This window comes from Phalangium opilio, unplaced genomic scaffold, assembly GCF_054372755.1.
Source record: "Phalangium opilio isolate 3A_F unplaced genomic scaffold, DU_Popi_V2 ptg000019l_1, whole genome shotgun sequence".
In the NCBI taxonomy this organism is placed as follows: domain Eukaryota; kingdom Metazoa; phylum Arthropoda; class Arachnida; order Opiliones; family Phalangiidae; genus Phalangium; species Phalangium opilio.
The window spans coordinates 326,981-348,739 of record NW_028324152.1 but is presented as its reverse complement, the minus strand read 5'-3'; the positions used below and the strand labels follow the sequence as shown (position 1 = coordinate 348,739).

Genomic DNA, 21,759 nt, shown 5'->3' with positions numbered 1-21,759 from the left:
GGGGCTTAGTGGTTAAAGCGCCAGTCTTGAAAACAGGAGATCATGTGTTCGATTCTCGTCGGAGCCTTGCTGTTATATTACTTGAACTAGATTTCGAAGCTATTAAATTTTGAAAAAATAAAAATAATAGTTGATTTAGATATGCATATATGCAAACAATAGTATAAAAGTTCCCATGAGATAATTTAGTTAATTTACTGAAATATTCAGCATTCATATCGCTTCAATGCAAGGGCTCCGTGGCTTAGTGGTTAAAGCGCCTGTCTAGTAAACAGAAGATCATGAGTTCGATTCTCGTCGGAGCCTCGCTGTTATGTTACTTGAACTAGATTCCGTAGCTATATAATTTTCAAAAATTAAAATAATAGGGCAAAAGTTCCCATGAGATAATTTAGTTAATTTACTGAAATATTCTACATTCATATAACTTCAAACCAAGGGCTCCGTGGCTTAGTGGTTAAAGCGCCTGTCTTGTAAACAGAAGATCATGGGTTCGATTCTCGTCGGAGCCTTGCTGTTATATTACTTGAACTAGATTTCGAAACTATTAAATTTTGAAAAATTAAAAATAATAGTTGATTTAGATATGCATATAAGCAAACAATAGTGTAAAAGTTCCGATGTGATAATTTAGTTAATTTACTAAAATATTCAGCATTCATATCGCTTCGAAGCAAGGGCTCCGTGGCTTAGTGGTTAAAGCGCCTGTCTAGTAAACAGGAGATCATGAGTTCGATTCTCGTCGGAGCCTCGCTGTTATATTACTTAAGCTAGATTTCGATGCTATAAAATTTTGAAAAATTAAAAATAATAGTTGATTTAGATATGCATATAAGCAAACAATAGTGTAAAAGTTCCGATGTGATAATTTAGTTAAATTACTGGAATATTCAGCATTCATGTCGCATCAAAGCAAGGGCTCCGTGGCTTAGTGGTTAAAGCGCCTGTCTAGTAAACAGGAGATCATGAGTTCGATTCTCGTCGGAGCCTCGCTGTTATGTTACTTGAACTAGATTTCGTAGCTATATAATTTTGAAAAATTAAAATAATAGGGCAAAAGTTCCCAGAGATAATTTAGTTAATTTACTGAAATATCCTGCATTCATATCGCTTCAAAGCAAGGGCTCCGGGGCTTAGTGGTTAAAGCGCCAGTCTTGTAAACAGGAGATCATGTGTTCGATTCTCGTCGGAGCCTTGCTGTTATATTACTTGAACTAGATTTCGAAGCTATTAAATTTTGAAAAAATAAAAATAATAGTTGATTTAGATATGCATATATGCAAACAATAGTATAAAAGTTCCCATGAGATAATTTAGTTAATTTACTGAAATATTCAGCATTCATATCGCTTCAATGCAAGGGCTCCGTGGCTTAGTGGTTAAAGCGCCTGTCTAGTAAACAGAAGATCATGAGTTCGATTCTCGTCGGAGCCTCGCTGTTATGTTACTTGAACTAGATTCCGTAGCTATATAATTTTCAAAAATTAAAATAATAGGGCAAAAGTTCCCATGAGATAATTTAGTTAATTTACTGAAATATTCTACATTCATATAACTTCAAACCAAGGGCTCCGTGGCTTAGTGGTTAAAGCGCCTGTCTTGTAAACAGAAGATCATGGGTTCGATTCTCGTCGGAGCCTTGCTGTTATATTACTTGAACTAGATTTCGAAGCTATTAAATTTTGAAAAATTAAAAATAATAGTTGATTTAGATATGCATATGTGCAATCAATAGTGTAAAAGTTCCCATGAGATAATTTAGTTAATTTACTGAAATATTCAGCATTCATATCGCTTCGAAGCAAGGGCTCCGTGGCTTAGTGGTTAAAGCGCCAGTCTTGTAAACAGGAGATCATGTGTTCGATTCTCGTCGGAGCCTTGCTGTTATATTACTTGAACTAGATTTCGAAACTATTAAATTTTGAAAAATTAAAATAATAGGGCAAAAATTCCCATGAGATAATTTAGTTAATTTACTGAAATATTCTGCATTCATATCGCTTCAAACCAAGGGCTCCGTGGCTTAGTGGTTAAAGCGCCTGTCTTGTAAACAGGAGATCATGAGTTCGATTCTCGTTGGAGCCTTGCTGTTATATTACTTGAACTAGATTTCGAAACTATTAAATTTTGAAAAATTAAAAATAATAGTTGATTTAGATATGCATATAAGCAAACAATAGTGTAAAAGTTCCGATGAGATAATTTAGTTAATTTACTGAAATATTCAGCATTCATATCGCTTCAAAGCAAGGGCTCCGTGGCTTAGTGGTTAATGCGCCTGTCTAGTAAACAGGAGATCATGAGTTCGATTCTCGTCGGAGCCTGGCTGTTATGTTACTTGACCTAGATTTCGTAGCTATTAAATTTTGAAAAATTAAAACAATAGAGTAAAAATTCCCTAGAGATAATTTAGTTAATTTACTGAAATATCATGCATTCATATCGCTTCAAAGCAAGGGCTCCGTGGGTTAGTGGTTAAAGCGCCAGTCTTGTAAACAGGAGATCATGTGTTCGATTCTCGTCGGAGCCTTGCTGTAATATTACTTGAACTAGATTTCGAAGCTATTAAATTTTGAAAAATTAAAAATAATAGTTGATTTAGATATGCATATGTGCAATCAATAGTGTAAAAGTTCCCATGAGATAATTTAGTTAATTTACTGAAATATTCAGCATTCATATCGCTTCGAAGCAAGGGCTCCGTGGCTTAGTGGTTAAAGCGCCTGTCTAGTAAACAGGAGATCATGAGTTCGATTCTCGTCGGAGCCTTGCTGTTATGTTACTTGACCTAGATTTCGTAGCTATTAAATTTTGAAAAATTAAAATAATAGGGTAAAAATTCCGAGGAGTTAATTAAGTTAAATTACTGGAATATTCAGCATTCATGTCGCTTCAAAGCAAGGGCTCCGTGGCTTAGTGGTTAAAGCGCCTGTCTAGTAAACAGGAGATTATGAGTTCGATTCTCGTCGGAGCCTCGATGTTATGTTACTTGAACTAGATTTCGTAGCTTTTAAATTTTGAAAAATTGAAACAATAGGGTAAAAATTCCGATGAGTTAATTTAGTTAAATTACTGGAATACTCAGCATTCATGTCTCTTCAAAGCAAGGGCTCCATGGCTTAGTGGTTAAAGCGCCTGTCTAGTAAACAGGAGATCATGAGTTCGATACTCGTCGGAGCCTTGCTGTTATATTACTTGAACTAGATTTCGAAACTATTAAATTTTGAAAAATTAAAAATAATAGTTGATTTAGATATGCATATAAGCAAACAATAGTGTTAAAGTTCCGATGTGATAATTTAGTTAATTTAGTTAAATTTCTGAAATATTCAGCATTCATATCGCTTCAAAGCAAGGGCTCCGTGGCTTAGTGGTTAATGTGCCTGTCTAGTAAACAGAAAATCATGAGTTCGATTCTCGTCGGAGCCTCGCTGTTATGTTACTTGAACTAGATTTCGTAGCTATATAATTTTGAAAAATTAAAATAATAGGGCAAAAGTTCCCATGAGATAATTTAGTTAATTTACTGAAATATTCTACATTCATATCGCTTCAAACCAAGGCTCCGTGGCTTAGTGGTTAAAGCGCCTGTCTTGTAAACAAGAGATCATGAGTTCGATTCTCGTCGGAGCATTGCTGTTATATTACTTGAACTAGATTTCGAAACTATTAAATTTTGAAAAATTAAAATAATAGGGCAAAAATTCCCATGAGATAATTTAGTTAATTTACTGAAATATTCTGCATTCATATCGCTTCAAAGCAAGGGCTCCATGGCTTAGTGGTTAAAGCGCCAGTCTTGTAAACAGGAGATCATGTGTTCGATTCTCGTCGGAGCCTCGCTGTTATATTACTTGAACTAGATTTCGAAGCTATTAAATTTTGAAAAATTAAAAATAATAGTTGATTTAGATATGCATATGTGCAATCAATAGTGTAAAAGTTCCCATGAGATAATTTAGTTAATTTACTGAAATATCCTGCATTCATATCGCTTCAAAGCAAGGGCTCCGTGGCTTAGTGGTTAAAGCGCCTGTCTAGTAATTAGGAGATCATGAGTTCGATTCTCGTCGGAGCCTCGCTGTTATGTTACTTGAACTAGATTTCGTAGCTATATAATTTTGAAAAATTAAAATAATAGGGCAAAAGTTCCCATGAGATAATTTAGTTAATTTACTGAAATATCCTGCATTCATATCGCTTCAAAGCAAGGGCTCCGTGGCTTAGTGGTTAAAGCGCCTGTCTAGTAAACAGGAGATCATGAGTTCGATTCTCGTCGGAGCCTCGCTGTTATGTTACTTAAACTAGATTCCGTAGCTATATAATTTTGAAAAATTAAAATAATAGGGCAAAAGTTCCCAAGAGATAATTTAGTTAATTTACTGAAATATCCTGCATTCATATCGCTTCAAAGCAAGGGCTCCGTGGGTTAGTGGTTAAAGCGCCAGTCTTGTAAACAGGAGATCATGTGTTCGATTTGCTACGGAGCCTTGCTGTTATATTACTTGAATTAGATTTCGAAGCTATTAAATTTTGAAAAATAAAAAATAATAGTTGATTTAGATATGCATATATGCAAACAATAGTGTAAAAGTTCCCATGAGATAATTTAGTTAATTTACTGAAATATTCAGCATTCATATCGCTTCAAAGCAAGGGATCCATGGCTTAGTGGTTAAAGCGCCAGTCTTGTAAACAGGAGATCATGTGTTCGATTTTCTTCGGAGCCTTGCTGTTATATTACTTGAATTAGATTTCGAAGCTATTAAATTTTGAAAAATAAAAAATAATAGTTGATTTATATATGCATATATGCAAACAATAGTGTAAAAGTTCCCATGAGATAATTTAGTTAATTTACTGAAATATTCAGCATTCATATCGCTTCAAAGCAAGGGCTCCGTGGCTTAGTGGTTAATGTGCCTGTCTAGTAAACAGGAGATCATGAGTTCGATTCTCGTCGGAGCCTCGCTGTTATGTTACTTGAACTAGATTTCGTAGCTATATAATTTTGAAAAATTAAAATAATAGGGCAAAAGTTCCCATGAGATAATTTAGTTAATTTACTGAAATATTCTACATTCATATCGCTGCAAACCAAGGCTCCGTGGCTTTGTGGTTAAAGCGCCTGTCTTGTAAACAGGAGATCATGTGTTCGATTCTCGTCGGAGCCTTGGTGTTATATTACTTGAACTAGATTTCGATACTATTAAATTTTGAAAAATTAAAATAATAGGGCAAAAGTTCCCATGAGATAATTTAGTTAATTTACTGAAATATTCAGCATTCATATCGCTTCGAAGCAAGGGCTCCGTGGCTTAGTGGTTAAAGCGCCTGTCTAGTAAACAGGAGATCATGAGTTCGATTCTCGTCGGAGCCTTGCTGTTATGTTACTTGACCTAGATTTCGTAGCTATTAAATTTTGAAAAATTAAAACAATAGGGTAAAAATTCCGAGGAGTTAATTAAGTTAAATTACTGGAATATTCAGCATTCATGTCGCTTCAAAGCAAGGGCTCCGTGGCTTAGTGGTTAAAGCGCCAGTCTTGTAAACAGGAGATCATGTGTTCGATTCTCGTCGGAGCCTTGCTGTTATATTACTTGAACTACATTTCGAAGCTATTAAATTTTGAAAAATTAAAAATGATAGTTGATTTAGATATGCATATATGCAAACAATAGTGTAAAAGTTCCCATGAGATAATTTAGTTAATTTACTGAAATATTCAGCATTCATATCGCTTCAAAGCAAGGGCTCCGTGGCTTAGTGGTTAAAGCGCCTGTCTAGTAAACAGGAGATCATGAGTTCGATTCTCGTCGGAGCCTCGCTGTTATGTTACTTGAACTAGATTCCGTAGCTATATAATTTTGAAAAATTAAAATAATAGGGCAAAAGTTCCCATGAGATAATTTCGTTAATTTACTGAAATATCCTGCATTCATACCGCTTCAAAGCAAGGGCTCCGTGGCTTAGTGGTTAAAGCGCCAGTCTTGTAAACAGGAGATCATGTGTTCGATTCTCGTCGGAGCCTTGCTGTTATATTACTTGAACTAGATTTCGAAGCTATTAAATTTTGAAAAATTAAATATAATAGTTGATTTAGATATGCATATATGCAAACAATAGTGTAAAAGTTCCCATGAGATAATTTAGTTAATTTACTGAAATATCCTGCATTCATATCGCTTCAAAGCAAGGGCTCCGTGGCTTAGTGGTTAAAGCGCCTGTCTAGTAATCAGGAGATCATGAGTTCGATTCTCGTCGGAGCCTCGCTGTTATGTTACTTGAACTAGATTTCGTAGCTATATAATTTTGAAAAATTAAAATAATAGGGCAAAAGTTCCCATGAGATAATTTAGTTAATTTACTGAAATATTCTGCATTCATATCGCTTCAAACCAAGGGCTCCGTGGCTTAGTGGTTAATGCGCCTGTCTAGTAAACAGGAGATCATGAGTTCGATTCTCGTCGGAGCCAGGCTGTTATGTTACTTGACCCAGATTTCGTAGCTATTAAATTTTGAAAAATTAAAACAATAGGGTAAAAACTCCGAGGAGTTAATTTAGTTAAATTACTGGAATATTCAGCATTCATGCCGCTTCAAAGCAAGGGCTCCGTGGCTTAGTGATTAAAGAGCCTGTCTAGTAAACAGGAGATCATGAGTTCGATTCTCGTCGGAGCCTCGCTGTTATGTTACTTGATCAAGATTTCGCAGCTTTATAATTTTGAAAAATTAAAATAATAGGGCAAAAGTTCCCAAGAGATAATTTAGTTAATTTACTGAAATATCCTGCATTCATATCGCTTCAAAGCAAGGGCTCCGTGGCTTAGTGGTTAAAGCGCCAGTCTTGTAAAAAGGAGATCATGTGCTCGATTATCGTCGGAGCCTTGCTCTTGTATTACTTGAACTAGATTTCGAAGCTATTAAATTTTGAAAAATTAAATATAATAGTTGTATAGATATGCATATATGCAAACAATAGTGTAAAAGTTCCCATGAGATAATTTAGTTAATTTACTGAAATATCCTGCATTCATATCGCTTCAAAGCAAGGGCTCCGTGGCTTAGTGGTTAAAGCGCCTGTCTAGTAATCAGGAGATCAGGAGATCATGAGTTCGATTCTCGTCGGAGCCTCGCTGTTATGTTACTTGAACTAGATTTCGTAGCTATATAATTTTGAAAAATTAAAATAATAGGGCAAAAGTTCCCATGAGATAATTTAGTTAATTTACTGAAATATTCTGCATTCATATCGCTTCAAACCAAGGGCTCCGTGGCTTAGTGGTTAAAGCGCCTGTCTAGTAAACAGGAGATCATGAGTTCGATTCTCGTCGGAGCCTCGCTGTTATGTTACTTGAACTAGATTTCGTAGCTATTAAATTTTGAAAAATTAAAACAATAGGGTAAAAATTCCGATGAATTAATTTAGTTAAATTACTGGAATATTCAGCATTCATGTCGCTTCAAAGCAAGGGCTCCGTGGCTTAGTGGTTAAAGCGCCTGTCTAGTACACAGGAGATCATGAGTTCGATTCTCGTCGGAGCCTCGCTGTTATGTTACTTGAACTAGATTTCGTAGCTATTAAATTTTGAAAAATTAAAACAATAGGGTAAAAATTCCGATGAGTTAATTTAGTTAAATTACTGGAATATTCAGCATTCATGTCGCTTCAAAGCAAGGGCTCCGTGGCTTAGTGGTTAAAGCGCCTGTCTAGTAAACAGGAGATCATGAGTTCTATTCTCGTAGGAGCCTCGTTGTTATGTTACTTGAATTAGATTTCGTAGCTATATAATTTTGAAAAATTAAAATAATAGGGCAAAAGTTCCCATGAGATAATTTAGTTAATTTACTGAAATATTCTGCATTCATTTCGCTTCAAAGCAAGGGCTCCGTGGCTTAGTGGTTAAAGCGCCAGTCTTGTAAAAAGGAGATCATGTGTTCGATTCTCGTCGGAGCCTTGCTGTTATATTACTTGAACTAGATTTCGTAGCTATTAAATTTTGAAAAATTAAAACAATAGGGTAAAAATTCCGATGAGTTAATTTAGTTAAATTTCTGGAATATTCAGCATTCATGTCGCTTCAAAGCAAGGGCTCCGTGGCTTAGTGGTTAAAGCGCCTGTCTAGTAAACAGGAGATCATGAGTTCGATTCTCGTCGGAGCCTCGCTGTTATGTTACTTGAACAAGATTTCGTAGCTTTATAATTTTGAAAAATTAAAATAATAGGGCAAAAGTTCCCAAGAGATAATTTAGTTAATTTACTGAAATATCCTGCATTCATATCGCTTCAAAGCAAGGGCTCCGTGGCTTAGTGGTTAAAGCGCCAGTCTTGTAAACAGGAGATCATGTGCTCGATTATCGTCGGAGCCTTGCTCTTGTATTACTTGAACTAGATTTCGAAGCTATTAAATTTTGAAAAATTAAAAATAATAGTTGATTTAGATATGCATATATGCAAACAATAGTGTAAAAGTTCCCATGAGATAATTTAGTTAATTTACTGAAATATTCAGCATTCATATCGCTTCAAAGCAAGGGCTCCGTGGCTAAGTGGTTAAAGCGCCTGAATAGTAACCAGGAGATCATGAGTTCGATTCTCGTCGGAGCCTCGCTGTTATGTTACTTGAACTAGATTTCGTAGCTATATAATTTTGAAAAATTAAAATAATAGGGCAAAAGTTCCCATGAGATAATTTAGTTAATTTACTGTAATATTCTGCATTCATATCGCTTCAAACCAAGGGCTCCGTGGCTTAGTGGTTAAAGCGCCTGTCTTGTAAACAGGAGATCATGAGTTCGATTCTCGTCGGAGCCTCGCTGTTATATTACTTGAACTAGATTTCGAAGCTATTAAATTTTGAAAAATTAAAAATAATAGTTGATTTAGATATGCATATATGCAAACAATAGTGTAAAAGTTCCCATGAGATAATTTAGTTAATTTACTGAAATATTCAGCATTCATATCGCTTCAAAGCAAGGGCTCCGTGGCTAAGTGGTTAAAGCGCCTGAATAGTAACCAGGAGATCATGAGTTCGATTCTCGTCGGAGCCTCGCTGTTATGTTACTTGAACTAGATTTCGTAGCTATATAATTTTGAAAAATTAAAATAATAGGGCAAAAGTTCCCATGAGATAATTTAGTTAATTTACTGAAATATTCTGCATTCATTTCGCTTCAAAGCAGGGGCTCCGTGGCTTAGTGGTTAAAGCGCCAGTCTTGTAAACAGGAGATCATGTGTTCGATTCTCGTCGGAGCCTTGCTGTTATATTACTTGAACTAGATTTCGAAGCTATTAAATTTTGAAAAATTAAAAATAATATTTGATTTAGATATGCATATATGCAAACAATAGTGTAAAAGTTCCCATGAGATAATTTAGTTAATTTACTAAAATATTCAGCATTCATATCGCTTCAAAGCAAGGGCTCCGTGGCTTAGTGGTTAAAGCGCCTGTCTAGTGAACAGGAGATCATGAGTTCGATACCCGTCGGAGCCTCGCTGTTATGTTACTTGAACTAGATTTCGTAGCTATAAAATTTTGAAAAATTAAAATAATAGGGCAAAAGTTCCCATGAGATAATTTAGTTAATTTACTGAAATATTCTGCATTCATATCGCTTCAAACCAAGGGCTCCGTGGCTTAGTGGTTAATGCGCCTGTCTAGTAAACAGGAGATCATGAGTTCGATTCTCGTCGGAGCCTGGCTGTTATGTTACTTGACCCAGATTTCGTAGCTATTAAATTTTGAAAAATTAAAACAATAGGGTAAAAATTCCGATGAGTTAATTTAGTTAAATTACTGGAATATTCAGCATTCATGTCGCTTCAAAGCAAGGGCTCCGTGGCTTAGTGGTTAAAGCGCCTGTCTAGTAAACAGGAGATCATGAATTCGATTCTCGTCGGAGCCTCGCTGTTATGTTACTTGAACAAGATTTCGTAGCTATATAATTTTGAAAAATTAAAATAATAGGGCAAAAGTTCCCAAGAGATAATTTAGTTAATTTACTGAAATATTCTGCATTCATATCGCTTCAAAGCAAGGACTCCGTGGCTTAGTGGTTAAAGCGCCAGTCTTGTAAACAGGAGATCATGAGTTCGATTCTCTTCGGAGCCTTGCTGTTATATTACTTGAACTAGATTTCGAAGCTATTAAATTTTGAAAAATTAAAAATAATAGTTGATTTAGATATGCATATATGCAAACAATAGTGTAAAAGTTCCCATGAGATAATTTAGTTAATTTCCTAAAATATTCAGCATTCATATCGCTTCAAAGCAAGGGCTCCGTGGCTTAGTGGTTAAAGCGCCTGTCTAGTAAACAGGAGATCATGAGTTTGATTCTCGTCGGAGCCTCGATGTTATGTTACTTGAACTCGATTTCGTAGCTATATAATTTTGAAAAATTAAAATAATAGGGCAAAAGTTCCCATGAGATAATTTAGTTAATTTACTGTAATATTCTGCATTCATATCGCTTCAAACCAAGGGCTCCGTGGCTTAGTGGTTAAAGCGCCTGTCTAGTAAACAGGAGATCATGAGTTCGATTCTCGTCGGAGCCTCGCTGTTATGTTACTTGAACTAGATTTCGTAGCTATTAAATTTTGAAAAATTAAAACAATAGGGTAAAAATTCCGATGAGTTAATTTAGTTAAATTACTGGAATATTCAGCATTCATGTCGCTCCAAAGCAAGGGCTCCGTGGCTTAGTGGTTAAAGCGCCTGTCTATTAAACAGGAGATCATGAGTTCTATTCTCGTCGGAGCCTCGTTGTTATGTTACTTGAATTACATTTCGTAGCTATATAATTTTGAAAAATTAAAATAATAGGGCAAAAGTTCCCATGAGATAATTTAATTAATTTACTTAAATATTCTGCATTCATATCGCTTCAAACCAAGGGCTCCGTGGCCTAGTGGTTAAAGCGCCAGTCTTGTAAACAGGAGATCATGTGTTCGATTCTCGTCGGAGCCTTGGTGTTATATTACTTGAACTAGATTTCGAAGCTATTAAATTTTGAAAAATTAAAAATAATAGTTGATTTAGATATGCATATATGCAAACAATAGTGTAAAAGTTCCCATGAGATAATTTAGTTAATTTACTAAAATAGTCAGCATTCATATCGCTTCAAAGCAAGGGCTCCGTGGCTTAGTGGTTAAAGCGCCTGTCTAGTAAACAGGAGATCATGAGTTTGATTCTCGTCGGAGCCTTGCTGTTATGTTACTTGACCTAGATTTCGTAGCTATTAAATTTTGAAAAATTAAAACAATAGGGTAAAAATTCCGAGGAGTTAATTTAGTTAAATTACTGGAATATTCAGCATTCATGTCGCTTCAAAGCAAGGGCTCCGTGGCTTAGTGGTTAAAGCGCCTGTCTAGTAAACAGGAGATCATGAGTTCGATTCTCGTCGGAGCCTCGCTGTTATGTTACTTGAACTAGATTTCGTAGCTATTAAATTTTGAAAAATTAAAACAATAGGGTAAAAATTCCGATGAGTTAATTTAGTTAAATTACTGGAATATTCAGCATTCATGTCGCTCCAAAGCAAGGGCTCCGTGGCTTAGTGGTTATAGCGCCTGTCTAGTAAACAGGAGATCATGAGTTCTATTCTCGTCGGAGCCTCGTTGTTATGTTACTTGAATTACATTTCGTAGCTATATAATTTTGAAAAATTAAAATAATAGGGCAAAAGTTCCCATGAGATAATTTAGTTAATTTACTGAAATATTCTGCATTCATATCGCTTCAAACCAAGGGCTCCGTGGCTTAGTGGTTAAAGCGCCAGTCTTGTAAACAGGAGATCATGTTTTCGATTCTCGTCGGAGCCTTGCTGTTATATTACTTGAACTAGATTTCGAAGCTATTAAATTTTGAAAAAATAACAAGTTGGGAAAGCCAAAATATTACCTCTCCGAGTGGAGATGACTATCACTACCCCTTAAACAACCTAAGTATATGCATCTATCGCTTTTTTTAATTCTTTGCAAGTGCAGGAATTCAATTTTAAAATAGTCAATTGTTCAAGCCTTTTCAATATCTCTCAATTGCTGTGGAAACTCTACTCTCTCGCTATACCTCAACCGTATTCTTAGTCTACCAGTATGATTTGTAACATTTGTCCATATCAAAGCTGAATCATACCTCGCCACACAAAAAGCAAATGTCCCCAAAACATGGAAGCCACAACCCAATCACACATAAGCTAGGCTCGTACTTGTTCATCGCCTTCGATTATTTCACTAATATTAGCATTATCATTTTGTACATTATTGGGTTCCTCATTAATAAATATGCCTACGCTTACGGTACTTTCAATAGAGCTTTTATTTAATGCGTCATCTTTCGCAGAATCATGGCCAACTGGCCTCGCGGTAGGACCAACATTGGGTGTGCTAGAACCTGTTCCCGAAACAGCCTTTTTTCAGCTGCTAACACTCTTCTCCTTTCATTTTCTCGTTTCCTAAATTCAGGATCTGACCTTTTTGCCCTCATTCTTTCCCTTGCTTTACGTTTCCTGATTTCCTCTTTACTTAAATTATTATCCTCCTCCATTTTATTATTCAGTTAAATACTCACAAAATCCGCAAAAGCAATCCCCTTGCAAGACTCTGTAACGTTTGAAATATTATTTTCCGAAGAAAGTTATTACAGAAGATTGAATTATGAAGTACTGCCTTTGAAATTCAAATAAAGAATGATAAAAGTGCGTAAAAAAGGTCTTTCACAAATAGGGGGCGTATAAAATAAACAGCATTTTTTTATATTTAAAAAATATTCTTAGATTGTCAAATACTTTTTTCGCCGTTGAATTTTTTTTAACACCAGCTTGTAATCTAACTGGGAGTAAGATGAAAGGAGTAGAAGCTTATCTGTCTTAGGAAATATGAAATTTTATCTTAACAGTTCGTTAAATCATAAGTTTATAACGAAAAAAACGCGGAAGGGGAAAACGAGCAGACAACAGCGAGTGCCAAAGTTGAACTTCCCCTCGAAACGCAATGAGAAAGTGGATAAAATAATGCCATCAGCTATTTAACTGCGTCGATATAATTAACGACTTGACATGCGCTTAACACTGGCTTCTATGAATCCTATTTATTCTTGGATACTAGGAAACTTGGTAGACGTAACAGTCTGTACCAAGTACGCAAGCATCCTTCAATAAACGTCTGGCAACATTGTGGTACGCATGGTACAACTAAAAAATAGGATGTGTATTTATCTTTCGACTCACTCCAAGTCGTTAAGCCCTCATTACAGAGGATTTGAAACACTAATTACAGAGGATTTGAAACACTACCATAATTCATAGTGTCTCGAATCTCTATGTTCCTGTCCATTATGAACAGTGCTGAGAGAATGATACATCAGAAAGAGCCATTCAAATCGAATTGCTGAAAATATTATCCATATTTTCATTTCATTTAACAAAGAAAATAAATTATTATGGTTTTGAGAGGAGCTTCCCATTTTGGTTGTTATTTTCAAAAATATATTGCAATGCACGGGCCTTGAAGGATATAGGAGGCAATGTAGGAAATATAACGCAATGCACGGGCCTTGATAGATATAGGAGGCAATGATTAAACGACTTCGGTACTTGGGTTTATCTTTAATATTTAAATAAATATAATTATTTTTAATTATTTTAATCGCCAGTAAATAACTTTAAAAATAGTTAAATCGTTTTGAATAAAGTTGTTCATAATATCTTTCGAAACTTTGCTATATATTGACGTTTAAAGTGAAGGGTACCCTTCTTGCCCGCTTTCTTCAAATTTTGGGGTATATATACGATCCGTTTCCATTATAATAATAGATAAAAACGCATTCGCGTGAACCTTTGGTGGAAGCCCTGCCATTGGGAGGCTAGACGTTTCTCGTAACCCTAGCTGATCGCCGCGTATATCTTAAAACCAAAAAACCAAATAATAGATAAAAACGCATTCGCGTGAACCGATGGTGGAAGCCCTGCCATTGGGAGGCTAGACGTTTCTCGTAACCCTAGCCGCTCGCCGCGTATATCTTGAAACCCAACGATGACGGTGGAAAAGAAGCCAGAATGTACTGACCGGCGTCCACGTGGAATGGACCAAAGACCTGAAGATGGTGGTGCATAGAAGCTGGTGTCAATGTGGAATTGACGAAGAACAGAAGATGGTGGTGCATAGAAGCTGGAGTCAAGGTGAAATTGACGAAGAACAGAAGTTGGTGGTGCTTGGAAGCAAGCACGTACAGACTAGTGTCCATGTGGGATGGACAAAGACTAGCAGATTGTGGTCCTTAGAAGCCAGTTAGTAAAGACTGGTGTTGGTAGATGAATGACCAAATTTCCTTGAACCGCGAACGCGTTCCGGAAATCGGGGATTTGTTTGCTCCGATTTGTAAACTGCGAACGCGGTCACGTGGGGTCTGACAGACAGACACACAGACAGACACACACACGGACAGACACGGCCGGTGTAATACCTCTCCGTGACATACGTCACTCGGAGAGGTAATAACAAGTTGGGAAAGCCAAAATATTACCTCTCCGAGTGGAGATGACTATCACTACCCCTTAAACAACCTAAGTATATGCATCTATCGCTTTTTTTAATTCTTTGCAAGTGCAGGAATTCAATTTTAAAATAGTCAATTGTTCAAGCCTTTTCAATATCTCTCAATTGCTGTGGAAACTCTACTCTCTCGCTATACCTCAACCGTATTCTTAGTCTACCAGTATGATTTGTAACATTTGTCCATATCAAAGCTGAATCATACCTCGCCACACAAAAAGCAAATGTCCCCAAAACATGGAAGCCACAACCCAATCACACATAAGCTAGGCTCGTACTTGTTCATCGCCTTCGATTATTTCACTAATATTAGCATTATCATTTTGTACATTATTGGGTTCCTCATTAATAAATATGCCTACGCTTACGGTACTTTCAATAGAGCTTTTATTTAATGCGTCATCTTTCGCAGAATCATGGCCAACTGGCCTCGCGGTAGGACCAACATTGGGTGTGCTAGAACCTGTTCCCGAAACAGCCTTTTTTCAGCTGCTAACACTCTTCTCCTTTCATTTTCTCGTTTCCTAAATTCAGGATCTGACCTTTTTGCCCTCATTCTTTCCCTTGCTTTACGTTTCCTGATTTCCTCTTTACTTAAATTATTATCCTCCTCCATTTTATTATTCAGTTAAATACTCACAAAATCCGCAAAAGCAATCCCCTTGCAAGACTCTGTAACGTTTGAAATATTATTTTCCGAAGAAAGTTATTACAGAAGATTGAATTATGAAGTACTGCCTTTGAAATTCAAATAAAGAATGATAAAAGTGCGTAAAAAAGGTCTTTCACAAATAGGGGGCGTATAAAATAAACAGCATTTTTTTATATTTAAAAAATATTCTTAGATTGTCAAATACTTTTTTCGCCGTTGAATTTTTTTTAACACCAGCTTGTAATCTAACTGGGAGTAAGATGAAAGGAGTAGAAGCTTATCTGTCTTAGGAAATATGAAATTTTATCTTAACAGTTCGTTAAATCATAAGTTTATAACGAAAAAAACGCGGAAGGGGAAAACGAGCAGACAACAGCGAGTGCCAAAGTTGAACTTCCCCTCGAAACGCAATGAGAAAGTGGATAAAATAATGCCATCAGCTATTTAACTGCGTCGATATAATTAACGACTTGACATGCGCTTAACACTGGCTTCTATGAATCCTATTTATTCTTGGATACTAGGAAACTTGGTAGACGTAACAGTCTGTACCAAGTACGCAAGCATCCTTCAATAAACGTCTGGCAACATTGTGGTACGCATGGTACAACTAAAAAATAGGATGTGTATTTATCTTTCGACTCACTCCAAGTCGTTAAGCCCTCATTACAGAGGATTTGAAACACTAATTACAGAGGATTTGAAACACTACCATAATTCATAGTGTCTCGAATCTCTATGTTCCTGTCCATTATGAACAGTGCTGAGAGAATGATACATCAGAAAGAGCCATTCAAATCGAATTGCTGAAAATATTATCCATATTTTCATTTCATTTAACAAAGAAAATAAATTATTATGGTTTTGAGAGGAGCTTCCCATTTTGGTTGTTATTTTCAAAAATATATTGCAATGCACGGGCCTTGAAGGATATAGGAGGCAATGTAGGAAATATAACGCAATGCACGGGCCTTGATAGATATAGGAGGCAATGATTAAACGACTTCGGTACTTGGGTTTATCTTTAATATTTAAATAAATATAATTATTTTTAATTATTTTAATCGCCAGTAAATAACTTTAAAAATAGTTAAATCGTTTTGAATAAAGTTGTTCATAATATCTTTCGAAACTTTGCTATATATTGACGTTTAAAGTGAAGGGTACCCTTCTTGCCCGCTTTCTTCAAATTTTGGGGTATATATACGATCCGTTTCCATTATAATAATAGATAAAAACGCATTCGCGTGAACCTTTGGTGGAAGCCCTGCCATTGGGAGGCTAGACGTTTCTCGTAACCCTAGCTGATCGCCGCGTATATCTTAAAACCAAAAAACCAAATAATAGATAAAAACGCATTCGCGTGAACCGATGGTGGAAGCCCTGCCATTGGGAGGCTAGACGTTTCTCGTAACCCTAGCCGCTCGCCGCGTATATCTTGAAACCCAACGATGACGGTGGAAAAGAAGCCAGAATGTACTGACCGGCGTCCACGTGGAATGGACCAAAGACCAGAAGATGGTGGTGCATAGAAGCTGGTGTCAATGTGGAATTGACGAAGAACAGAAGATGGTGGTGCATAGAAGCTGGAGTCAAGGTGAAATTGACGAAGAACAGAAGTTGGTGGTGCTTGGAAGCAAGCACGTACAGACTAGTGTCCATGTGGGATGGACAAAGACTAGCAGATTGTGGTCCTTAGAAGCCAGTTAGTAAAGACTGGTGTTGGTAGATGAATGACCAAATTTCCTTGAACCGCGAACGCGTTCCGGAAATCGGGGATTTGTTTGCTCCGATTTGTAAACTGCGAACGCGGTCACGTGGGGTCTGACAGACAGACACACAGACAGACACACACACGGACAGACACGGCCGGTGTAATACCTCTCCGTGACATACGTCACTCGGAGAGGTAAAAATAATAGTTGATTTAGATATGCATATATGCAAACAATAGTGTAAAAGTTCCCATGAGATAATTTAGTTAATTTACTAAAATATTCAGCATTCATATCGCTTCAAAGCAAGGGCTCCGTGGCTTAGTGGTTAAAGCGCCTGTCTAGTAAACAGGAGATCATGAGTTTGATTCTCGTCGGAGCCTTGCTGTTATGTTACTTGACCTAGATTTCGTAGCTATTAAATTTTGAAAAATTAAAACAATAGGGTAAAAATTCCGATGAGTTAATTTAGTTAAATTACTGGAATATTCAGCATTCATGTCGCTTCAAAGCAAGGGCTCCGTGGCTTAGTGGTTAAAGCGCCTGTCTAGTAAACAGGAGATCATGAGTTCGATTCTCGTCGGAGCCTCGCTGTTATGTTACTTGAACTAGATTTCGTAGCTATTAAATTTTGAAAAATTAAAACAATAGCGTAAAAATTCCGATGAGTTAATTTAGTTAAATTACTGGAATATTCAGCATTCATGTCGCTCCAAAGCAAGGGCTCCGTGGCTTAGTGGTTAAAGCGCCTGTCTAGTAAACAGGAGATCATGAGTTCTATTCTCGTCGAAGCCTCGTTGTTATGTTACTTGAATTAGATTTCGTAGCTATATAATTTTGAAAAATTAAAAATAATAGTTGATTTAGATATGCATATATGCAACAATAGTGTAAAAGTTCCCATGAGATAATTTAGTTAATTTACTAAAATATTCAGCATTCATATCGCTTCAAAGCAAGGGCTCCGTGGCTTAGTGGTTAAAGCGCCCGTCTAGTAAACAGGAGATCATGAGTTCGATTCTCGTCGGAGCCTCGCTGTTATGTTACTTGAACTAGATTTCGTAGCTATATAATTATGAAAAATTAAAATAATAGGGCAAAAGTTCCCATGAGATAATTTATTTAATTTACTGAAATATTCTGCATTCATATCGCTTCAAAGCAAGGGCTCCGTGGCTTAGTGGTTAAAGCGCCAGTCTTGTAAACAGGAGATCATGTGTTCGATTCTCGTCGGAGCCTTGCTTTTATATTACTTGAACTAGATTTCGAAGCTATTAAATTTTGAAAAATTAAATATAATAGTTGATTTAGATATGCAAATATGCAAACAATAGTGTAAAAGTTCCCATGAGATAATTTAGTTAATTTACTGAAATATTCAGCATTCATATCGCTTCAAAGCAAGGGCTCCGTGGCTTAGTGGTTAAAGCGCCTGTCTAGTAAACAGGAGATCATGAGTTCGATTCTCGTCGGAGCCTCGATGTTATGTTACTTGAACTAGATTTCGTAGCTATATAATTTTGAAAAATTAAAATAATAGGGCAAAAGTTCCCATGAGATAATTTAGTTAATTTACTGTAATATTCTGCATTCATATCGCTTCAAACCAAGGGCTCCGTGGCTTAGTGGTTAAAGCGCCTGTCTTGTAAACAGGAGATCATGAGTTCGATTCTCGTCGGAGCCTCGCTGTTATATTACTTGAACTAGATTTCGAAGCTATTAAATTTTGAAAAATAAAAAATAATAGTTGATTTAGATATGCATATAAGCAAACAATAGTGTAAAAGTTCCGATGTGATAATTTTGTTAATTTACTGAAATATTCAGCATTCATATCACTTCAAAGCAAGGGCTCCGTGGCTTAGTGGTTAATGTGCCTGTCTAGTAAACAGGAGATCATGAGTTCGTTTCTCGTCGGAGCCTGGCTGTTATGTTACTTGACCTAGATTTCGTAGCTATTAAATTTTGAAAAATTAAAACAATAGGGTAAAAATTCCGATGAGTTAATTTAGTTAAATTACTGGAATATTCAGCATTCATGTCGCTTCAAAGCAAGGGCTCCGTGGCTTAGTGGTTAAAGCGCCTGTCTAGTAAACAGGACATCATGAGTTCGATTCTCGTCGGAGCCTCGCTGTTATGTTACTTGAACTAGATTTCGTAGCTATTTAATTTTGAAAAATTAAAACAATAGGGTAAAAATTCCGATGAGTTAATTTAGTTAAATTACTGGAATATTCAGCATTCATGTCGCTTCAAAGCAAGGGCTCCGTGATTTAGTGGTTGAAGCGCCTGTCTAGTAAACAGGAGATCATGAGTTCTATTCTCGTCGGAGCCTCGTTGTTATGTTACTTGAATTAGATTTCGTAGCTATATAATTTTGAAAAAATAAAATAATAGGGCAAAAGTTCCCATGAGATAATTTAGTTAATTTACTGAAATATTCTGCATTCATATCGCTTCAAAGCAAGGGCTCCGTGGCTTAGTGGTTAAAGCGCCAGTCTTGTAAACAGGAGATCATGTGTTCGATTCTCGTCGGAGCCTTGCTGTTATATTACTTGAACTAGATTTCGAAGCTATTTAATTTTGAAAAATTAAAAATAATAGTTGATTTAGATATGCATATATGCAAACAATAGTGTAAAAGATCCCATGAGATAATTTAGTTAATTTACTAAAATATTCAGCATTCATATCGCTTCAAAGCAAGGGCTCCGTGGCTTAGTGGTTAAAGCGCCTGTCTAGTAAACAGGAGATCATGAGTTTGATTCTCGTCGGAGACTTGCTGTTATGTTACTTGACCTAGATTTCGTAGCTATTAAATTTTGAAAAATTAAAACAATAGGGTAAAAATTCCGAGGAGTTAATTAAGTTAAATTACTGGAATATTCAGCATTCATATCGCTTCAAAGCAAGGGCTCCGTGGCTTAGTGGTTAAAGCGCCAGTCTTGTAAACAGGAGATCATGTGTTCGATTCTCGTCGGAGCCTTGCTTTTATATTACTTGAACTAGATTTCGAAGCTATTAAATTTTGAAAAATTAAATATAATAGTTGATTTAGATATGCAAATATGCAAACAATAGTGTAAAAGTTCCCATGAGATAATTTAGTTAATTTACTGAAATATTCAGCATTCATATCGCTTCAAAGCAAGGGCTCCGTGGCTTAGTGGTTAAAGCGCCTGTCTAGTAAACAGGAGATCATGAGTTCGATTCTTGTCGGAGCCTCGATGTTATGTTACTTGAACTAGATTTCGTAGCTATATAATTTTGAAAAATTAAAATAATAGGGCAAAAGTTCCCATGAGATAATTTAGTTAATTTACTGTAATATTCTGCATTCATATCGCTTCAAACCAAGGGCACCGTGGCTTAGTGGTTAAAGCGCCTGTCTTGTAAACAGGAGATCATGAGTTCGATTCTCGTCGGAGCCTCGCTGTTATATTACTTGAACTAGATTTCGAAGCTATTAAATTTTGAAAAATAAAAAATAATAGTTGATTTAGATATGCATATAAGCAAACAATAGTGTAAAAGTTCCGATGTGATAATTTTGTTAATTTACTGAAATATTCAGCATTCATATCACTTCAAAGCAAGGGCTCCGTGGCTTAGTGGTTAATGTGCCTGTCTAGTAAACAGGAGATCATGAGTTCGTTTCTCGTCGGAGCCTGGCTGTTATGTTACTTGACCTAGATTTCGTAGCTATTAAATTTTGAAAAATTAAAACAATAGGGTAAAAATTCCGATGAGTTAATTTAGTTAAATTACTGGAATATTCAGCATTCATGTCGCTTCAAAGCAAGGGCTCCGTGGCTTAGTGGTTAAAGCGCCTGTCTAGTAAACAGGACATCATGAGTTCGATTCTCGTCGGAGCCTCGCTGTTATGTTACTTGAACTAGATTTCGTAGCTATTTAATTTTGAAAAATTAAAACAATAGGGTAAAAATTCCGATGAGTTAATTTAGATAAATTACTGGAATATTCAGCATTCATGTCGCTTCAAAGCAAGGGCTCCGTGATTTAGTGGTTAAAGCGCCTGTCTAATAAACAGGAGATCATGAGTTCTATTCTCGTCGGAGCCTCGTTGTTATGTTACTTGAATTAGATTTCGTAGCTATATAATTTTGAAAAAATAAAATAATAGGGCAAAAGTTCCCATGAGATAATTTAGTTAATTTACTGAAATATTCTGCATGCATATCGCTTCAAAGCAAGGGCTCCGTGGCTTAGTGGTTAAAGCGCCAGTCTTGTAAACAGGAGATCATGTGTTCGATTCTCGTCGGAGCCTTGCTGTTATATTACTTGAACTAGATTTCGAAGCTATTTAATTTTGAAAAATTAAAAATAATAGTTGATTTAGATATGCATATATGCAAACAATAGTGTAAAAGATCCCATGAGATAATTTAGTTAATTTACTAAAATATTCAGCATTCATATCGCTTCAAAGCAAGGGCTCCGTGGCTTAGTGGTTAAAGCGCCTGTCTAGTAAACAGGAGATCATGAGTTTGATTCTCGTCGGAGACTTGCTGTTATGTTACTTGACCTAGATTTCGTAGCTATTAAATTTTGAAAAATTAAAACAATAGGGTAAAAATTCCGAGGAGTTAATTAAGTTAAATTACTGGAATATTCAGCATTCATATCGCTTCAAAGCAAGGGCTCCGTAGCTTAGTGGTTAAAACGCCTGTCTAGTAAACAGGAGATCATGAGTTCGATTCTCGTCGGAGCCTCGATGTTATGTTACTTGAACTAGATTTCGTAACTATATAATTTTGAAAAATTAAAATAATAGGGCAAAAGTTCCCATGAGATAATTTAGTTAATTTAC

The 21,759-nt window shown here is 36.1% G+C and overlaps 46 non-coding genes across 46 annotated transcripts; all 46 read left to right on the top strand.

The window, feature by feature from the left end:
* The first annotated feature begins 233 nt into the window (after positions 1-233).
* TRNAT-AGU (transfer RNA threonine (anticodon AGU)) lies at positions 234-306 on the top strand. Its single transcript has one exon. It is a non-coding gene; the product is annotated as a tRNA-Thr (tRNA).
* A 133-nt stretch (positions 307-439) lies between these two features.
* TRNAT-UGU (transfer RNA threonine (anticodon UGU)) lies at positions 440-512 on the top strand. The gene has a single exon. It is a non-coding gene; the product is annotated as a tRNA-Thr (tRNA).
* A 166-nt stretch (positions 513-678) lies between these two features.
* On the top strand, positions 679-751 carry TRNAT-AGU (transfer RNA threonine (anticodon AGU)). The gene has a single exon. It is a non-coding gene; the product is annotated as a tRNA-Thr (tRNA).
* A 166-nt stretch (positions 752-917) lies between these two features.
* TRNAT-AGU (transfer RNA threonine (anticodon AGU)) lies at positions 918-990 on the top strand. Its single transcript has one exon. It is a non-coding gene; the product is annotated as a tRNA-Thr (tRNA).
* A 371-nt stretch (positions 991-1,361) lies between these two features.
* On the top strand, positions 1,362-1,434 carry TRNAT-AGU (transfer RNA threonine (anticodon AGU)). The gene has a single exon. It is a non-coding gene; the product is annotated as a tRNA-Thr (tRNA).
* A 133-nt stretch (positions 1,435-1,567) lies between these two features.
* Positions 1,568-1,640, top strand: TRNAT-UGU (transfer RNA threonine (anticodon UGU)). Its single transcript has one exon. It is a non-coding gene; the product is annotated as a tRNA-Thr (tRNA).
* Positions 1,641-1,806: 166 nt separating this feature from the next.
* Positions 1,807-1,879, top strand: TRNAT-UGU (transfer RNA threonine (anticodon UGU)). Its single transcript has one exon. It is a non-coding gene; the product is annotated as a tRNA-Thr (tRNA).
* Positions 1,880-2,012: 133 nt separating this feature from the next.
* On the top strand, positions 2,013-2,085 carry TRNAT-UGU (transfer RNA threonine (anticodon UGU)). The gene has a single exon. It is a non-coding gene; the product is annotated as a tRNA-Thr (tRNA).
* A 611-nt stretch (positions 2,086-2,696) lies between these two features.
* On the top strand, positions 2,697-2,769 carry TRNAT-AGU (transfer RNA threonine (anticodon AGU)). The gene has a single exon. It is a non-coding gene; the product is annotated as a tRNA-Thr (tRNA).
* Positions 2,770-2,902: 133 nt separating this feature from the next.
* TRNAT-AGU (transfer RNA threonine (anticodon AGU)) lies at positions 2,903-2,975 on the top strand. Its single transcript has one exon. It is a non-coding gene; the product is annotated as a tRNA-Thr (tRNA).
* Positions 2,976-3,561: 586 nt separating this feature from the next.
* TRNAT-UGU (transfer RNA threonine (anticodon UGU)) lies at positions 3,562-3,634 on the top strand. The gene has a single exon. It is a non-coding gene; the product is annotated as a tRNA-Thr (tRNA).
* A 372-nt stretch (positions 3,635-4,006) lies between these two features.
* Positions 4,007-4,079, top strand: TRNAT-AGU (transfer RNA threonine (anticodon AGU)). The gene has a single exon. It is a non-coding gene; the product is annotated as a tRNA-Thr (tRNA).
* Positions 4,080-4,212: 133 nt separating this feature from the next.
* On the top strand, positions 4,213-4,285 carry TRNAT-AGU (transfer RNA threonine (anticodon AGU)). Its single transcript has one exon. It is a non-coding gene; the product is annotated as a tRNA-Thr (tRNA).
* Positions 4,286-5,307: 1,022 nt separating this feature from the next.
* TRNAT-AGU (transfer RNA threonine (anticodon AGU)) lies at positions 5,308-5,380 on the top strand. Its single transcript has one exon. It is a non-coding gene; the product is annotated as a tRNA-Thr (tRNA).
* A 133-nt stretch (positions 5,381-5,513) lies between these two features.
* Positions 5,514-5,586, top strand: TRNAT-UGU (transfer RNA threonine (anticodon UGU)). Its single transcript has one exon. It is a non-coding gene; the product is annotated as a tRNA-Thr (tRNA).
* Positions 5,587-5,752: 166 nt separating this feature from the next.
* On the top strand, positions 5,753-5,825 carry TRNAT-AGU (transfer RNA threonine (anticodon AGU)). Its single transcript has one exon. It is a non-coding gene; the product is annotated as a tRNA-Thr (tRNA).
* A 133-nt stretch (positions 5,826-5,958) lies between these two features.
* On the top strand, positions 5,959-6,031 carry TRNAT-UGU (transfer RNA threonine (anticodon UGU)). Its single transcript has one exon. It is a non-coding gene; the product is annotated as a tRNA-Thr (tRNA).
* Positions 6,032-6,197: 166 nt separating this feature from the next.
* Positions 6,198-6,270, top strand: TRNAT-AGU (transfer RNA threonine (anticodon AGU)). Its single transcript has one exon. It is a non-coding gene; the product is annotated as a tRNA-Thr (tRNA).
* A 133-nt stretch (positions 6,271-6,403) lies between these two features.
* On the top strand, positions 6,404-6,476 carry TRNAT-AGU (transfer RNA threonine (anticodon AGU)). The gene has a single exon. It is a non-coding gene; the product is annotated as a tRNA-Thr (tRNA).
* Positions 6,477-7,053: 577 nt separating this feature from the next.
* TRNAT-AGU (transfer RNA threonine (anticodon AGU)) lies at positions 7,054-7,134 on the top strand. The gene is given in 2 exon segments: positions 7,054-7,090; positions 7,099-7,134. It is a non-coding gene; the product is annotated as a tRNA-Thr (tRNA).
* A 133-nt stretch (positions 7,135-7,267) lies between these two features.
* TRNAT-AGU (transfer RNA threonine (anticodon AGU)) lies at positions 7,268-7,340 on the top strand. Its single transcript has one exon. It is a non-coding gene; the product is annotated as a tRNA-Thr (tRNA).
* Positions 7,341-7,473: 133 nt separating this feature from the next.
* TRNAT-AGU (transfer RNA threonine (anticodon AGU)) lies at positions 7,474-7,546 on the top strand. Its single transcript has one exon. It is a non-coding gene; the product is annotated as a tRNA-Thr (tRNA).
* A 545-nt stretch (positions 7,547-8,091) lies between these two features.
* Positions 8,092-8,164, top strand: TRNAT-AGU (transfer RNA threonine (anticodon AGU)). The gene has a single exon. It is a non-coding gene; the product is annotated as a tRNA-Thr (tRNA).
* A 578-nt stretch (positions 8,165-8,742) lies between these two features.
* TRNAT-UGU (transfer RNA threonine (anticodon UGU)) lies at positions 8,743-8,815 on the top strand. Its single transcript has one exon. It is a non-coding gene; the product is annotated as a tRNA-Thr (tRNA).
* A 372-nt stretch (positions 8,816-9,187) lies between these two features.
* TRNAT-UGU (transfer RNA threonine (anticodon UGU)) lies at positions 9,188-9,260 on the top strand. The gene has a single exon. It is a non-coding gene; the product is annotated as a tRNA-Thr (tRNA).
* A 578-nt stretch (positions 9,261-9,838) lies between these two features.
* Positions 9,839-9,911, top strand: TRNAT-AGU (transfer RNA threonine (anticodon AGU)). The gene has a single exon. It is a non-coding gene; the product is annotated as a tRNA-Thr (tRNA).
* A 372-nt stretch (positions 9,912-10,283) lies between these two features.
* On the top strand, positions 10,284-10,356 carry TRNAT-AGU (transfer RNA threonine (anticodon AGU)). The gene has a single exon. It is a non-coding gene; the product is annotated as a tRNA-Thr (tRNA).
* Positions 10,357-10,489: 133 nt separating this feature from the next.
* TRNAT-AGU (transfer RNA threonine (anticodon AGU)) lies at positions 10,490-10,562 on the top strand. The gene has a single exon. It is a non-coding gene; the product is annotated as a tRNA-Thr (tRNA).
* A 133-nt stretch (positions 10,563-10,695) lies between these two features.
* TRNAN-AUU (transfer RNA asparagine (anticodon AUU)) lies at positions 10,696-10,768 on the top strand. The gene has a single exon. It is a non-coding gene; the product is annotated as a tRNA-Asn (tRNA).
* Positions 10,769-11,140: 372 nt separating this feature from the next.
* On the top strand, positions 11,141-11,213 carry TRNAT-AGU (transfer RNA threonine (anticodon AGU)). The gene has a single exon. It is a non-coding gene; the product is annotated as a tRNA-Thr (tRNA).
* Positions 11,214-11,346: 133 nt separating this feature from the next.
* TRNAT-AGU (transfer RNA threonine (anticodon AGU)) lies at positions 11,347-11,419 on the top strand. Its single transcript has one exon. It is a non-coding gene; the product is annotated as a tRNA-Thr (tRNA).
* Positions 11,420-11,552: 133 nt separating this feature from the next.
* TRNAT-AGU (transfer RNA threonine (anticodon AGU)) lies at positions 11,553-11,625 on the top strand. The gene has a single exon. It is a non-coding gene; the product is annotated as a tRNA-Thr (tRNA).
* Positions 11,626-17,238: 5,613 nt separating this feature from the next.
* Positions 17,239-17,311, top strand: TRNAT-AGU (transfer RNA threonine (anticodon AGU)). Its single transcript has one exon. It is a non-coding gene; the product is annotated as a tRNA-Thr (tRNA).
* A 133-nt stretch (positions 17,312-17,444) lies between these two features.
* Positions 17,445-17,517, top strand: TRNAT-AGU (transfer RNA threonine (anticodon AGU)). Its single transcript has one exon. It is a non-coding gene; the product is annotated as a tRNA-Thr (tRNA).
* A 371-nt stretch (positions 17,518-17,888) lies between these two features.
* On the top strand, positions 17,889-17,961 carry TRNAT-AGU (transfer RNA threonine (anticodon AGU)). The gene has a single exon. It is a non-coding gene; the product is annotated as a tRNA-Thr (tRNA).
* A 133-nt stretch (positions 17,962-18,094) lies between these two features.
* TRNAT-UGU (transfer RNA threonine (anticodon UGU)) lies at positions 18,095-18,167 on the top strand. The gene has a single exon. It is a non-coding gene; the product is annotated as a tRNA-Thr (tRNA).
* Positions 18,168-18,333: 166 nt separating this feature from the next.
* TRNAT-AGU (transfer RNA threonine (anticodon AGU)) lies at positions 18,334-18,406 on the top strand. The gene has a single exon. It is a non-coding gene; the product is annotated as a tRNA-Thr (tRNA).
* A 133-nt stretch (positions 18,407-18,539) lies between these two features.
* TRNAT-UGU (transfer RNA threonine (anticodon UGU)) lies at positions 18,540-18,612 on the top strand. Its single transcript has one exon. It is a non-coding gene; the product is annotated as a tRNA-Thr (tRNA).
* Positions 18,613-18,984: 372 nt separating this feature from the next.
* TRNAT-AGU (transfer RNA threonine (anticodon AGU)) lies at positions 18,985-19,057 on the top strand. Its single transcript has one exon. It is a non-coding gene; the product is annotated as a tRNA-Thr (tRNA).
* A 339-nt stretch (positions 19,058-19,396) lies between these two features.
* TRNAT-UGU (transfer RNA threonine (anticodon UGU)) lies at positions 19,397-19,469 on the top strand. Its single transcript has one exon. It is a non-coding gene; the product is annotated as a tRNA-Thr (tRNA).
* Positions 19,470-19,841: 372 nt separating this feature from the next.
* On the top strand, positions 19,842-19,914 carry TRNAT-UGU (transfer RNA threonine (anticodon UGU)). The gene has a single exon. It is a non-coding gene; the product is annotated as a tRNA-Thr (tRNA).
* Positions 19,915-20,080: 166 nt separating this feature from the next.
* TRNAT-AGU (transfer RNA threonine (anticodon AGU)) lies at positions 20,081-20,153 on the top strand. Its single transcript has one exon. It is a non-coding gene; the product is annotated as a tRNA-Thr (tRNA).
* A 133-nt stretch (positions 20,154-20,286) lies between these two features.
* TRNAT-UGU (transfer RNA threonine (anticodon UGU)) lies at positions 20,287-20,359 on the top strand. The gene has a single exon. It is a non-coding gene; the product is annotated as a tRNA-Thr (tRNA).
* Positions 20,360-20,731: 372 nt separating this feature from the next.
* On the top strand, positions 20,732-20,804 carry TRNAT-AGU (transfer RNA threonine (anticodon AGU)). Its single transcript has one exon. It is a non-coding gene; the product is annotated as a tRNA-Thr (tRNA).
* Positions 20,805-21,143: 339 nt separating this feature from the next.
* TRNAT-UGU (transfer RNA threonine (anticodon UGU)) lies at positions 21,144-21,216 on the top strand. The gene has a single exon. It is a non-coding gene; the product is annotated as a tRNA-Thr (tRNA).
* A 372-nt stretch (positions 21,217-21,588) lies between these two features.
* On the top strand, positions 21,589-21,661 carry TRNAT-AGU (transfer RNA threonine (anticodon AGU)). Its single transcript has one exon. It is a non-coding gene; the product is annotated as a tRNA-Thr (tRNA).
* Positions 21,662-21,759: the final 98 nt, after the last annotated feature.